This window comes from Calliphora vicina, chromosome 1 (genome assembly GCF_958450345.1).
Source record: "Calliphora vicina chromosome 1, idCalVici1.1, whole genome shotgun sequence".
Taxonomy (NCBI): Eukaryota; Metazoa; Arthropoda; class Insecta; order Diptera; family Calliphoridae; genus Calliphora; species Calliphora vicina.
Genome location: NC_088780.1, coordinates 169,633,977 through 169,648,789, shown reverse-complemented (window position 1 = coordinate 169,648,789; position 14,813 = coordinate 169,633,977). Strand labels below are relative to the sequence as shown.

General features: G+C 29.7%; 1 non-coding gene across 1 annotated transcript; it reads left to right on the top strand.

Annotated features, from left to right (window-relative positions):
* Window positions 1–13,169: 13,169 nt before the first annotated feature.
* TRNAC-GCA (transfer RNA cysteine (anticodon GCA)) lies at window positions 13,170–13,241 on the top strand. Its single transcript has one exon. It is a non-coding gene; the product is annotated as a tRNA-Cys (tRNA).
* Window positions 13,242–14,813: the final 1,572 nt, after the last annotated feature.

Here is a 14,813-nt window from a genome sequence, read left to right as displayed (position 1 = left end):
AACGAAATATGAGTGATTTTAGATTTTTCATATAAAAGTCGATATTTGGTGAGAAATATGAGTGATCACAGATTGTTGTCATTTTTCATCTAGGACCTCTTATTAATGATTTATTAGTGATTTTAGGACTTCTTATTTACGATATATGAGTGATTTTATATGTTTCATATAAAAATTGATATTTGGTGTTAAATATTCATTTAATTTTTTCAAAATACTTCTTTTAAATTTTTACCTATTCTCCATTTTTTGGTAATTTTGGTTAAGATTTAGCATGACGTTTCTGACAGCAGTGGCTAATTGTGCCACTTTCGCTTTTGTGTAAACAAGGTTATAAACCTAAACGTTCGTACCATTTTGTTCGTTCGCACTCCTTAGAAGGTTTAAGTCATGTATCTATATTTTTTGCATAAGAAACATGTGCTGTATTAGGTATGGAAAGAGAATATCTTGTATCAAATGACATAAAGAAAAGCTATGAAATCTATATAAATGTAGTTAGTAGTAGTTTAAGTTGAAGCAATGACAGGACAATCATTGAAATTTGTAATGTAGTGATAAAAACTCAAAGATACACACACGCAACAATACACCTCCTACATACACATGCATTCATTTGTAATGGTTACATTGACCTGTCATGATTTAAAGGAACAGGAAGTATGTTTTGTTTCTTCCTTTAATTTGCTTTCTTAAATAATTTCATACAACAGACGAAATGAAATGTCATGAAAGTGAAACTTTCCATAGAAAATCAATGTAGTTTTTTCTTAAATTTGTTGCAATACAGGTGAGAAGAAACTTTAATTAATTGGATTTTAATCAATTTCTGTACAAATGCTTGAGGATCTCCTTTACACTATTCATATGTAACTTAGAAATATACTCAACTCGTTTTTTTCTTGGTTTTGTTTTAATTTACCGCCACAAAGTTTCAGACAATTTTTCATTGTGATTGATTGCAAATTGATGTTCAAACTTTGGAATATTGGTATCTGTGTTTGTTCGAATGTTTTCTAGTATGTTTGTGGTTTGTTTGTTAAAATGTGATGATTTCCTTTTTCTCTATTTTATTTTGGGAGCTTTAACATTTCGGTCCAAAATTATGAAGAAATAAACAGAAAAAATCCCACACATACATAATAAATTTGAAATTCACTGACCAGCCATTCAGGTAGTCAACCAACCAACCGACCGTTTATGGAAAATTACCGTCTCCAACTTTTATTCACACGAAATACGTGGAAAACTTTATTTAATTTGGCATTTGAATTACGATAAAAAAGCCACTTAAACTTAAGGTTTTTCATAATTTTGCAATGGATGAACAAACATTTTTGTTGGTTCTCATTCATATGCAACAGTGTGTGGCAACCGATTGAAAACCTTTGGAAAATATTATTATATTTTCAATTGAAATATGAGTTTTTTTGGGTAATAGGAGAATATAGCATCCAAACGGACGTGTTTTGGTCTGAAATCCTTAACACTTCAAACCACAAATAATGTCGAATATTGTCTATGCATAACTGTTTGAGAATCTGTGTTAGCAATAGAGAAGTGCTTCCCAACCATTTTTATAACTGGACCCAAATTGGTCCTGATTTAGATCATTTATCTTATTCTTTTTCAAACTTTTTCATCGCCCAATATAAATTGAAATGTTCTGCACTTTCCAAAGTTATAAATTTTTTGCAGCTTCCGGTTCAATATTTTTATGTTGCTGATGCTCGAGGGAATGTTATAGAAAAGTTTAGGAGCCAAAAGCAGAAAATTTTATTGGCTTGGCAAGCAATATGCAATTGCGGCAAAAGAATCCAAACATTTGTTACAAAGGGCTCTATAAATACTGAAATTTACATCAAGGAAGATTTACAAAAGATGATGCTTCCATGCATAAGACTTCTTAATGTGTCCACTTATTTTTGGCCTGATTTGGCATCCTGTCGCTATGGTAAGAAAGATCTTGAGTGATAAAAGAACAATAATGTGGTATTTGTGCCAAGAGAGGCAAATCCTCCAAGCTGCCTGGAGCTAAGGCCAGTGGAGAGATATTGGACTCTTGTTAAAAGAGAATTGAAGAGCTCAAAAAGCTGTCCAAAAGTAAGGTAGAATTTAATCGGAGATGGACAGCCTGTTCGAACAAAGTGACAGAAAGTGGTATGGTGTATTGTGTAATCAGATTCTCTTGATGTTCTGTTCAGGAGAATACATTGTGATATCCGCTGGACTAAAAACATGTTTCTAGTGCCGTAAGAAGCAGGAAGTACTTCACTTCATCTGATCTCTTCGCTATTTACACCAGCCATATCCGATAGAAAATGGTATACAACTCTCGTATATGTAGCGGTGCTTCAACGTATATTTTGGAGCATCGGTAGAGGAGAATGAGAATGTGCTAATTAATGACAGTAGGGTATACAACAGGAGCATTGTGGCAATATGGTTTGCATTTCACTCTTCTACCGGTACTACAATTGAATGTGATCTGCTGAAATTATGGATATTGTTAATGAAAATCCCCGTGTTTTGCGTAACACACGTTTTTCATCAAAATCTCATCCCTTTTAGTCGATTATCCGAGTGGACCGCATAACACACTTCCTGCTGAAGTATTTCCTGTCACTTTTAATGTGCAAAAGTTCAAGTTGAACGACCACAAATACAATTCAAATTTTCCTGAATCCCATAACCTATTTTCCCAGTTCCAATACAATGTTTTGCTTGAGCTGGGGTTATCCCCTGAGTTTATAAAGATGAACTAGTGTAAACCCCTGTCCATGACAAGGAGAACGACTCCCTAATCGAAATTTAGAAATTACTAGCGCTACGAATTAAGGACTTAATCCCCAAACCGAAAATGAATTAAAGTTCAAAGTTGGAGAATTAAAACCCCAAATGTTCTAAATGAAAAAAAAAGATATTTCTTAGGAATGCGAATTCAAAACTTTTAGTTTTATTCACAATTTATAAACTAAGAAAAACTGTTATTTTAACAGTCCACTCAATGTATTTAAGACATTCACAGATGAATAACATAAAATATCCGATAATCTTGGGCAGGAGACATTCCTTAAATGATTCCAACATTGTTTTATAAATAACATCGTAACGATTTTGTATACATATTTGTATTTATGTATATTGAAACATATGTATGGAAGATGGGAATGAATTAGATATTCATTAGCTGGCGTGGGTGTAAATGATTAACTAAAATCGCTGCTAACGAAAGTAAAAGTTAAAAAGAACATTGTAATTCTTTTCATCATTCCAGTCACTCATCACCTATTCTCGTCGTTAGTCAGTTGGCCTTGATTTTTTCCCAGGAACATCGTGATGATGATTATGATGATGATGATGATATAGCATGAGAAAAGTTTTTCAACTCAGTAATCTACTATAAGTTATTTGATGAAGATTTATTTTCTTCTAAAGAATTGTTGTGGATTTTGCAGATACATATTTTCCTTCCTTTTTTTTTCTCATTGTGTTTTTTCTTTTCATTATTATTATTTTTAATTATAAAATCAACAACGTTTATTATACCACTACTTGATTTTTAATTAATTCACTTAACTCTGCAGTAGATATTCACAAAAAAAACGGTATTTAGTTTGGTATTTCGATATCAATAGCAAGTTTAATTGTAAGTCAGAGCATTAATTATATTTTCGCAGATACCTTTTACAGATTCTTGTAATAGGCAAATCATTATTTCATTGGTGGTACAAATTACAATGAATGAAATAATTTAGTTTTAATTATAAACACTAGTGTACCGGGTAATGAACATTTTTTGCTGGGATCTAGAACAGCTGCAATATTACTAGGGTGGTTTTTAATTAATATTTTATTAATAGAACTTGATGAAACTGCGAAATGATTTCCTATAACCCAAAGGTCAACTAATTTGCGCAATTTATTTGCATTTGATATATTAAATGATTTTTAGTTTTAGATACAATACACAAAACGTAATAACAGTTTTAGATAATGACATATCATGCTTTAGCATTCATAATAACAGTATTTAAATTTAATAATTTATTCATCGTTAATTTGTTACCTCGCGAATGGCTAATAGGCACAAATCTCCTTCTCAAGTTCCTCTCAATTGTTACAACATTTTAAGAAGCTTAATTGCCCGTTTTGTACAAACATTGCTTAATAAACTATGAACTATTTAAAATACTATTTGCTCACAACATTGTGATTAAATAAATTCTTCCTTAATTCCATTAAATTGCTTAAATATTTCATCACTCTAAATCCCCTAATGTCCTTACTCCTGACATTCACAGAATTGTATTTGCAATAATAATTTATACAATTATGAAATAAATACATATATCCTCAGTATTTTTATTTATTTGAGTGTTCAAATTCCTGTTACATTTTTAAGATATTTTTGAACATTCCTTAATAAATGAAAACGTATTGTTACTTTTGTTTGTCTACATTTCAGTCTAAAATTAACCACAACAATTTTTAGTCATAGTCTAAATTTGGCTGTCTACTCGCTGTTACACACATCAGGAATGTTGTTTATTTAACAATTCCGTAAGTACATTAAGGAACTCCCACTCATAAGAAACTCGCTGAACGAACGAAACAAAAACTCGTCATAATAAGTTTTAATTAAAAAAACGCCTGTTACTTTCACCCCGTTAGTCCCATTTTCACCTGTTCAAAAACAAATTATTATCTAGCTGAATACCTACAGACGTACTACATATAGAATATGTGTTAAAATTACACAAGTTTTCAAAAAAAATTATTTTTTTGGTTCAATAAAAAATACGTGAAAAGATTTTATAGAAAAAAAAATGATAAGTTTGAAGAATCGTGCAATTATAGTTCTCAAGATATTTAGAAATAACTATTTTCTTTGTATGGTAGGTGATTCACCCCCTGTTCCGACCCCTCCAATTTTTGGTTAAACATCATGTTGTGATATGAAATTGATTCATCTAAAGTTTGAACACTGTCACAATTATAGGTCTGCAGATATTCGAAAATAACTATTTACTTTGTATGGATGGTGCCACGCCCATATATCCAATTCCATCCATTTTCAGTCGAGATGCGCACAATGGTACCGGAGTAAATTTGGCGAAGTTTTGCTGCTTTCACAGTTATTCCATAATAACTATTTACTTTCTATGGGAAGTGCCACGCCCACTTGAAATTTCAAAATAAAAATTAGCCTATTGTTTCTTCCACATATATGTATAGAGAAACATAGAGTAAAAATTTCAAGAGGATCGGTCCAGTGGTTTAAGCTAACAGCTGTTTATTGTTTACAAAATTCCATCTAAAAATTTCACAACATGGAGAATTTCTTCACGTGAACAAAGTTGATGAACCAGAAATGGGAAAAGGGAACATATTTCATGTGAAATATTGATTCGCGAAATGAGTGAATAAATTGATTTTGTTATATTTTTAATGAATAATAAAAATAAATGTTGAGACAATTGATTTTAATTGAATTTAAATGACAGCTATATCTCAATAAAATAATTAATTTAGTTTTCAAATTTATTCACAAAATTAAATAAACAAATTTATTGAGATAGATCTGGCATAGGATTTCATTAAATATCTGTCCGTATTTGTACAAGTTACGAGCTCTATAAAGCGAATAGTGGAAATCATTGACATAGTGTACCTCACCTTGTATTCTAATAGGTTTTATGCAGTGTTTAAAAAACTAGACTACAAGTAGCAGTAGCAACGAAAAAACACAAGTAGTCTAATTAAAAAATTAATAAAAACTCGGAGTCAATAATTACTACTACTACTGCTACCTTCACATTTTGGTAGCAGTAGTTGTAGTAGTACTAATAAAAGAAAAATTTAAAAGTAGCAGAGTAATTTATTTTCTATTGCTACCTTAAAAAAGAAAAAGTTTTGATGTAGCAGTCATTAGTTTTTTATTAATTATGCTACTTTTAAAATTTAGTAGTAATAGAAGTAGCAGTTGAGGTAGTAGAAGAAGTAGCAGTTAAGTAGCAGTTGAAGTAGCAGCTAAGTAGCAGTTGAGGTAGCAATAAAATAAGTCAAAAATAAAAATCTTCAGCCAAAAAAGTATATTATGTGTTGTTGTTGTGAATGTATATTTGTGTATGTTGGTCGTGTTGTAAACAAAAGTTCGGCTTTTTTGTTATACACACAGAAAACACGATCTTTCTGTTAGCAACACGAGACGAATAAAATCGAATAATTCTTTCAAACTCTCTCAAAACAAAAACAACACACAGTGTTTAATTCTGTCAATTTTGGTGTTATGACTGAAGATTTTCTTTTTTGACTTCTTTTATTGCTACCTTAACTGCTGCATCAACTGCTACTTTACTGCTACCTTAAAAATTAAAACTCGATATAGAGCAGTAGCAATGATTTGTATTTTTATGCTACTACTCCATTTAAAATTCATGTTTTATTACTACTACGAAGGTAGCTGTAGTTTTAAAAAAACAAGAAAACGAAAAAAGACAAATGCTACTGCTACCGCTACATACACTTTTTTGAAGCAGTAGTTGTAGCAACAGTTAAAAATTTGTTAGTTATCGTAGCTTTTTAAACACTGGTTTTATGTCTTCATTTACGATTTGTTTGTACATCTTTTCTTCCGATCGACCACACTGTGCTGGATATTAACGGAATTGTCAGGTTTTTTGAGACCAGCATATGCTAGGAGACTACAGATGCAGTGTCGCGAAAAAGACAAATGAAAATATTTATAAAAACTGTAATAACACTGTTAATTTTTAATGATTTGTTCCAAATTCAAAGTAAATTTTAGTATTTTCATTCTTAATAAATATTTCGAATGTTGGAAGTCCAGAATTCATAAACAAAAACCTTGTAAACTAGTGTTATTAAATGTTACAAAAACACAAAAAGTCCTGTTACGGATAATTTAACAAAAACGTTAATTAAAAACTTTTCGTCATCTAAATTTCTACAGAATTTTTAACAAATAAAAAAAATATTCATACTTCTTGTATGTACTTGACTTTAAGTTTATGACAGTTATTTTAAAAACGTTATCAAATAAAATACGAAACTTTCATACTTGTCACCCACTCATTCAATCAGACACACAGTCAGTCAGTCAGTTAGTTAGTCAACTCAGTCATTCACTTATGTACTAACAAAGTTAGTGAGTCAGTCAATCTAGTGGTTGGTTGTAGTTTTTTTTTCTTCTTGTCTTTTTAGTGTCCAAAATGATGGTTGGGTGAGAAATTCTTTCAAAGGCGTCATATTTAACAAAGCAAAATGTCAACAGTTGCAAAAACAACATGAAACCAAAAAGTCAACTAGAAAACTTAAGTGTTTTGCCAATTATCCTTTAACATTAAGAACATCACAGCTCTCACTCAGTGCATGATTGTCAGAACTTAAAATTTCAAAGTTTTAAAATATTGGCGTACGGCAGCGAATAAGTAGTAAAAATAAGTTAATTATTTGAATTTGAATTTTCGTTATATATGAGGAGCCGCAAAACAAAAGGTACTTTTCTGAAAATTTAAAAATATTGGGAAATTGATTTTTTCTATAAGATTTCAACCCAAATATTATCAAAATGCTAAAAAATCAATTTGTAAAAACATTCGTAAAAGTACCTTTTGTACTGTGGCTCCTCATATCTAGTTTAAGCATACACGTAGTTTGAATAAAAACATTTTCCCGACGCGGCGGAACCTATTTTTTATATAAGTTCATGTTTTGCAATAGCGTCTTTACTTCCACTATTCATTTACAAAGATTTATAAACTATTTATTATTATAATTTATAAAAATATTAAGGATGTGCGATTAATCAAACATTTTATAATTTTTTTAGTTTTAATTCCATTAAAATAACAATCTTCAAGTCCTAACGTTACACTGTGGTTCCAAAACAAAATCTAGGTGGACAAAATTATTTGGCGCTCTTTTTTATAGAACTAGCGGTTTTGAAACTCTAGGTCCGTTATTATAGTAAATTCAAAAAAGAACCTATGAGAACAAAGAAAAAGTACCAAGAAGTATGGCCTTGAATTTTCACTCACTTGGGACCATAGACGCCTAATTTCATATTTCTATGTCCATTATTGCAGAAAATTCAAAAAGTACCATTAGAATATATAAAAAGTACCAAAAAGCCCCCACTTGTTTCCCACTCACTCCGGTCCATATAAGCTTTATTTCATGTTTCTAGGTTCATTGGTGAAGAAATTACAAAAAGTACCATTCGAATAAAGAAAAAGTACCAAAAAGTCTCCCCCTAGAATTCTCACTGACATAGGACCGTGTATGCTTAATTTCGTGTGTCAAGTCCATTGTTCTAGAAAATTAAAAAAAGTACCATTATAATAAAAAAAAAAGTACCATGAAGTATCCCCTTGAATTTTCACTCACATAGGACCATATACGCTTAATTTCATGTTTCTAGGTCCATTATTACAGAAAATTCAAAAAGTACCATTATAATATATAAAAAGTACCAAAAAGCAGACACTTGTGGATTCCCACCAACTCTGGCCCATGTAAGCTTTATTTCATGTTTCTAGGTTCATTGGTGAAGAAAATACAACAAAGTAACATTCGATTAAAGAAAAAGTACCAAAAAGTCTACCCCTAAAATTCACACTCACTTAGGACCATATATGCTTAATTTCATGTTTCTAAGTCCATTGTCATATAAAATTCAAAAAGTACCATTATATGAATAAAAATGTACCTATAGTTCAGTTCTCACATTTTGGTACCTAAATATTGTACCCTATTCCTAACACAAACTTCACTCAGATACATATCAGCTAACTTTAATGTCGATAAGTGAAATAATTTAAAATATTAAAAAAAGTACCATTAGGAGAAAAGTACCAATTTCCCTTTTCTTCCTTGAAACAATCAAGTTCGAACTTTAAAAATATTCCATTTTGCCAAAATTGTTTATGCTACAGACATGCCTCAAAATATTAAAATCTGTGTTAATGTGCCCAAGAAAAAATATGTTTTAAAAAAAGTACCAAACTGTTTACCCGGATTTGGCCCAATATATACCTTGGCACTCGAGTTCCAAATAACACCCTGTTAGTTAATATTTGTACGAATCCAGGAACCAATGTTAAAAAATTATCAAAATTGGCTTAATAATTTCAATAAAATATATTTTCCCGATTTTATCCCCTTTTTGGTACCTTTTTTATCCCCATTGCTTTGGTAAAATTTAATTCAAATAAATTTCTGTATCGTGGTGGGAGCTCATAATAAAATATTCGTATGTCTATGTCAAATTATAGAAAAACATATTTTATGAAAAAGTACCAAAAATAAACACACATTTTATCCCTTAAGGGTTCGAATTTCCAAAAAGTACCATACTTATATTTTTTATTTTTTGTTAATTAAAGAATACGATTTAAAATTTGTTTCTATGTTTATTGGTTTAAAAGATACATAGGGTGCAAAAAAAAGTACCAAAATACAGTTTTTACCCGTTTTCTCCCCTAAAAGTTTCGAATTTCCAAAAAGTACGAAACACCTGTCAGCTTATTTTTTAAATGGAGTAACACGCTATTTTAAGTTGTTTTGTATCTTTATTGGTTTTGAAGATATAAGGTTACCGAATTTACCCGTTTTTACCCTTTTTTACCCCCTAAACGTTCGAATTTCCAAAAATCCCTTCTTATCGGATCGTTTTGGGGAGGGAGGAACCCACAGTTAAAATTTCTAGCTTAAGGCGTTTAGGCTGTGCGATGATGAATCAGTCAGTCAGTCATTCAGTCAGTAACGTTACTCTTTTATATATGGGGAATTTCATGTCAAGTGAACCAACTTTTGAAATCGATGTCTTCCGATCGGGACGAAATTTGCACCAAGGTTAGCTCTATTGGATAGTAACTCAGACACAATTTTTCAACAACATCGGTCGAGAACTCTCTGAGTTATAGGGGGTAAAATTTTGACAATTTGGTCAAACAGTGGTTTTTTCTTATCCATGTAACTTATTACCTATTGTTCTTAGCAAAATGTGTCCCAAATAGTATAGATAGCTATTTCTTCGATCTTTCGAAAAAAAATATTTAAAAAAAAAAATAAAAAATTTTTAATATTTTTTTTCCGAAATCAAAAACTTTTTTGACTTTTTTTTAAAATTTTTTCTCTTTTTTTTTTTTTTTTTTTTTTCTTAAAATAAAGTTTAGATATTTTCCTTGAACACCTACTTGGTCGCTTAGTGGGATGCGAGTGGGATATCTATCAAAATAAATATTTTGTAACTCAAAACATAAAATTTTTGACTTTTTTTGCAAAATCAAAAACTTTGTTGACTTTTTTTTTTCAAAATGGACCCTTTTTTAATCTTTTTTTTTAGGTCAAACAAAAGCTTAGATATTATCCTTGAAGACCCTTTTGGTCGCTTAGTGGGATGCGAGTGGGATATCTATCAAAATAAATATTTTTTAACTCAAGACTTACAATTTTTGACTTTTTTTTTGCAAATACGATTTTTTTTCCAAATGGGCCCTTTTTTTAAAATTTTTTTTGTAGTCAAAAGAAAGCTTAGGTCCATTCCTTTAAGATATTTTTAGTCCCTTAGTGGGATGCGAGTGGGATATCTATCAAAATAAATATTTTGTAACGCAAGACATACAATTTTTTAATTTTTTTTTGCAAAATCAAAATTTTTTTCCAATATGGGCCCTTTTTTAATTTTTTTTTTTTGCTCAAAAGAAAGCCTAGGTCCATTCCTTTAAGATATTTTTAGTCCCTTAGTGGGATGCGAGTGGGATATCTATCAAAATAAATGTTTTAACACAAAAATTGTATGTCTTGAGTTACAAAACATTTATTTTGATATATATCCCACTCGCATCCCACTAAGCGATCAAAACCATCTTAAAGGAATAGGCCTAAGCTTTCTTTATAGCAAAAAAAAAAAATTACAAAAAGGGCCCATTTTAAAAAAAAGTCAAAAAAGTTTTTGATTTTGCCAAAAAATCAAAAATTGTATATCTTGAGTTACAAAATATTTATTTTGATAGATATCCCACTCGTATCCCACTAAGGGACCTAAAATATCTTAAAGGAATGGACCTAAGCTTTCTTTTGACTAAAAAAAATTTTTAAAAAAGGGCCCATTTTGAAAAAAAATTCGAATTTGCAAAAAAAAAGTCAATAATTGAATGTCTTGAGTTACAACATTTTTATTTTAATAGATATCCTACTCACATCTTCCTAAGTGACAAAATAGGTCTTAAAGGAAAAGACCTAAGCTTTCTTTTGAGCAAAAAAAAATTTTTAAAAAAAAGTCCCATATTGGAAAAAAATTTCGATTTTGCAAAAAAAAATTAAAAAATTGTTACAAAATATTTATTTTGATAGATATCCCACTCGCATCCCACTAAGGGACTAAAAATATCTTAAAGGAATGGACCTAGGCTTTCTTTTGAGCAAAAAAAAAAATTAAAAAAGGGCCCATATTGGAAAAAAATTTTGATTTTGCAAAAAAAAATTAAAAAATTGTATGTCTTGCGTTACAAAATATTTATTTTGATAGATATCCCACTCGCATCCCACTAAGCGACCAAAAGGGTCTTCAAGGATAATATCTAAGCTTTTGTTTGACCTAAAAAAAAAGATTAAAAAAGGGTCCATTTTGAAAAAAAAAAAGTCAACAAAGTTTTTGATTTTGCAAAAAAAGTCAAAAATTTTATGTTTTGAGTTACAAAATATTTATTTTGATAGATATCCCACTCGCATCCCACTAAGCGACCAAGTAGGTGTTCAAGGAAAATATCTAAACTTTATTTTAAGAAAAAAAAAAAAAAAAAAAAAAAGAGAAAAAATTTTAAAAAAAAGTCAAAAAAGTTTTTGATTTCGGAAAAAAAAGATTAAAAATTTTTTATTTTTTTTTTTAAATATTTTTTTTCGAAAGATCGAAGAAATAGCTATCTATACTATTTGGGACACATTTTGCTAAGAACAATAGGTAATAAGTTACATGGATAAGAAAAAACCCCAAAAAAAGACCAAATTGTCAAAATTTTACCCCCTATAACTCAGAGAGTTCTCGACCGATGTTGTTGAAAAATTGTGTCTGAGTTACTATCCAATAGAGCTAACCTTGGTGCAAATTTCATCCCGATCGGAAGACATCGATTTCAAAAGTTGGTTCACTTGACATGAAATGCCCCATATGTATATAGATTGGTATCTCCGATTCCAAAAAAGAATGTTTAAAAGATCAAGTTACAATAGGACCCCTATCGCGAAACAATATTTGACATGAAATATGTTACCTTTTCCATTTTTAGTTCATCGACATTGTTCACATGAAAAAATACCCATGTTGTGAAATTTTTAAATGTGAATTTTGCTGTTCAAAATGAACTATTGTGAATGAAAAGTTCATGGGAATATCACTTTAGCAATTTTCCCTTCGACGGAAATGGATATTTCATGGGAACATAAATTTTACATGTTATAGGGGTGGTTATTTTTATATTTTTCACTAATAGGGGGGTCAGACGGCATGTATTGCTTGTGTATTGGGACATGTATTCGATACATATGGAATTCCATGTGTATGTCAAAATTCACGTTATACATATGATTCATAATTTCCACGTTCAAACGTACATATGTAATGTGACATAACCTCTATTAGTTTATATGTTTGTTGTTTTTAACAATATATTTATTTAAACCATTTTTAAATCACAATATATATGTTTAATGCAATGAAATTAATTTTGTTATGATTTTTCTTTACTCTTTTTTGTTTTGTTTTTTTTATTTTGCACTCACACAGTGTTGTATTTCAAAATACAACTCTGTTATACACACGAAAATAGAACATGCTCTAATTGCCAAAAATGTCACGAGTAATACACATGTATTTTACATACATAAAGTTTCATATGGATCACACGGTATGTATATGTTTACATATGGAAAAATGTCCCAATACATGGCACAAAACACAAGCAATACATGCCGTCTGACCCCCCTTTAACTAAAAGAATGCACACATTTGTACCTCTGTTTAGAATTAAATCAAAACCATACTGTGTATTTTTGTTACTGCTGCTAGAACGTAATGAATATGATCATGTGTGTGTCAACAAACAATTGGGTATAAATTAATGTATAGTCATCAAGTAGAATATGGGGATATAGCTCAGTGGTAGAGCATTCGACTGCAGATCGAGAGGTCCCCGGTTCAAACCCGGGTGTCCCCTGAGCTGATTTTTTTCGAAAATATTTGTTTTAAATAATTTTGAAACAATTGCAGGAATTATTATTCTTAAAAACACTCAAAGTTCAGGGAAATTTGTTCGCTGAGAGTTTCGTATGAGATGAAGTAATTATTTTAATTTTTTTTGGTAGAAAAATAGAATGAAATTATTTACATAGCAATAATCAGTGGATTGCTGTAAAAGTATTTATAGACGACAATATTGAGTATTAATATTTATCAAAAAACTCAAGTATCATAATACAATTTCATCGTCTAAACAAAATTTGTATTAGATTTTCAAAAAAAAAAAAACGGATGGTCGGTATTCAAAATTTGTTTAAAACAAATCACTTTTTATTTTCATATGTATCGGATAAGTATTTATTTATAAATACAAATAAAGCAAACAAGAATGTCAAGAAAATATAAAATAAAAATAAAGTTTGCAGAAAAATAGCAATCAACAAAGAAATAAAATATTTGTAATGCTATCGTGTAAACAATTGGTCAATTCACAAGGTCTCTTATTAGTCATATTGTCATAATGTCTTAATATATCTCGACTCGGCAGCTCGGCTTAAACGATACTTAGGCATTCGGCGAAGGTATCTATTAGTTGGTTACGATAACACAATAAACATAGCATACAGAGTACTATTATTTTAGGACACTTTTTACTTGAAAAACAATAAAAACCATTGTAAAATATTAGGACATTATGACAATATGACATGATAAGAGACCTTGTGAATTGACCAAATAAATGTATTTTCGAAACGATTTCTTGACATACCGAATGATTTCAATAACATTTTAAATTTGAAAGGTGTTAATACTCAGTATTGCCGTCTGTAAATACCTTAAATAAACATAGAGCAAAATAATGACACTATTTGATCACTCACTACTAAGGCAATTTTGTAAAAGGCTTAAGCAGTGGCGATTCATTAGTTTTATACTACATGCGGAGTTTCGCATTCAAAAGAATAATCCAATCATTCATTGGTGGAATTGACATTATTAGAAACCACACTTTTTTGTTTCTTCTAATAGTAATTTCTGAATTTTCTAAAATAATACATTATTAGAAATTACTATTAGAAGAAACATGAAAATCAGTATACTTTTACAATACTATTTTCTTCTATTTAAATCTTAAAATTTTCTGTAATAAGAAGTTCATTATCCTAAATTTATAACGTATCTTTTCATTATTCGAATGATACTTTTAAATTTATCAACACCAATGAATCGGGAAACTTGAAATTATATACAAATGTTACTGAAAGAGTAAGACGCCAGAAAAAATCACTTAAAGGAACCTTTTCTTTATTCAAATAGTATTTATTGAATCTTTTAAATTAATTAAAACGTACATGAAAAGTTTCAAATTCCCGCTTTAAGAAAAATATTTTAAATATTGACAGTTACATTAAATTTGTATATTTTGTTGTATTTTAACAATTTTGCTTACACAATATAACCCGTTATTTTGTTAGTAATAAATATAACTGACATAAGAGAAAAATTTTAATATTTTTTCACCTATAAACTGTAGTATAAATTAAACAAA